Raw genomic sequence first — 2219 nt, forward strand, 5'->3', positions numbered from 1 at the left:
CTACTCTGAGGACTCTAGTTACTCAGGAAATAATTCTAAAAAATGACAAATGGAACCTCATGAAAAGTTTCTGCACAGCACAGGAAACAAGCAAATGAAAGGAGCCTACAGAATGGGAGAAAGTCTTTACTAGCTGCCCATCTAACAGGAGTCACATCTACAATAGTGTGATAGCTATTCTTGGTTGTCAACTTGACTGTATGTGTAATTAACTAAAACCCAATGGCTGGGAACACCTGTGAAGGATTTTTTTTCTTTTTTTAAGTCAAATAAATGCATTTTATTCTTTGAAAATACAATATAATTTATTCGTTTGGAAATTCATACATATAAACACTGTATTAGGTCATATCAAACCCCAATCCCTCACCTCAACTTTCCCCAAAACCAGAACACATATCCTTGCGACTTCATATTGCTTTAATTTCTTTTTTATTTTCTTTTAATTTTTATTTTTAAATTAAAACTTCAATTAGAAACAAGGTTGCTTCACATATAAATTCCAGATCCCTCTCCCTTCCCCTCCCCTCCTCCCACGCCCTCCCACCAACCCCTCCAATCTCCCCTCATTTCCCCAGGGAGGGTGAGGCCCTCCATGGGGGTGTCCATGGTCTGTCATTTCATCCAGGGCAGGGCCTAGACCCTCCCCTGGGAGTCCAGGGTGAGAGTGTGTCTCTCATTGTTGGATGGGTGCCCAAAGTCCATGTGTATACCAGGGATAAATACTGATCTACTACCCAAGGCCCAATAGATTACCTAGGCCTCCTCACTGACACCCATGTTCAGGGGATCTTAATCAGTCCCATGCTGGAATCCCAGCCATCAGTCAAGTCAGCTGTTTCTGGGGGGTTAAACCAGCCCAGTCTTAAACCCTTTGCTCATCAGTCCTCCCTCTCTGTCACTGGATTTCTTGAGTTCAGCTCAGTGCTTAGCTGTGGGAGTCTGCCTATGCTACCATCAGCCATTGAATGAAGGTTCTATTTCGCAGACTCTCTGGTCATGGGATTGTAGGCTGGCACTCCCCAGATCTATGTCTAAAATCCATATATGAGAGAGTAAATGCCATGTTTCTCTTTTTGTGACTGTATTACCTCACTCAGGATGGTTTCTTCTAGTGCCATCCATTTACCTGCAAATTTCAGGATTACATTGTTTTTTCTGCTGAATAGTACTCCATTGTGTAAATGTACCACATTTTCTCTATCCACTCTTTGGTTGAGGGGCATCTAGGTTGCTTGCAAGTTCTGGCTATTACAAATAATGCTGCTATGAACATAGTGGAACAAACATCCTTGTTGTATGAATGGGCATCTTTGGATATATGCCTAAGAGTGGAGTTTCTGGGTCTTGTGGTAGGTTTATTCCCATTTTTCTGAGGAATCTCCATACTGATTTCCAAAGTGGCTGTATGAGTTGGCACTCCCACCAGCAGTGAAGGAGTGTTCCCCTTTCACCAAAACCTCTCCAGCATAAATTGTTGTTGGTGTTTTTTTTTTTTTTTTTTTGGTTTTTCGAGACAGGGTTTCTCTGTATTGTTTTGGAGGCTATCGGTCCAGCCCAGCCTCGAACTCACAGAGATCCGCCTGCCTCTGCCTCCCGGGTGCTGGGATTAAAGGCATGCGCCACCACCGCCTGGCTATTTTTTTTTTGTCGTTGGTGTTTTTGATTTTAGCCATTCTGACAGGAGTAAGATGGTATCTCAGAGATGTTTTGATTTGTATTTCCAGGATGGCTAAGGATGTTGAGCACTTTCTCATGTGCCTCTCAGCCATTTTCGACTCCTCTATTGAGAATTCTCTATTTAGTTCTATAGCCCACTTTTTAATTGGATCCTTTGGTTTTTTGGAAACTTGCTTCTTGAGTTCTTTGTAAATTTTGGAGATCAGCCCTCTGTCAGATATGGGGTTAGTGAATAACTTTTCCCATTTTGTGGCTACCTTTTTGTCTTGTTGACTGTGACCTTTGCCTTACAGAAGCTTCTCAGTTTCATGAGGTCCCATTTATTAATTGTTGATCTCACTGTCTGTGCTACTGGTGCTATGTTCAGGAAGCTGTCTCCTGTACCAATTCGTTCAAGGGTACCACCCATTTTCTCTTCTAAGAGGTTCAGTGTGGCTGGATTTATGTTGAGGTCTTTGATCCATTTGGACTTAAGTTTTGTACATGGTTATAGACAGGGATCTGTCCACATTCTTCTACATGACAGCATTCAGTTATGC

Source organism: Mesocricetus auratus, unplaced genomic scaffold (genome assembly GCF_017639785.1).
Source record: "Mesocricetus auratus isolate SY011 unplaced genomic scaffold, BCM_Maur_2.0 Super-Scaffold_100003, whole genome shotgun sequence".
NCBI lineage: Eukaryota > Metazoa > Chordata > Mammalia > Rodentia > Cricetidae > Mesocricetus > Mesocricetus auratus.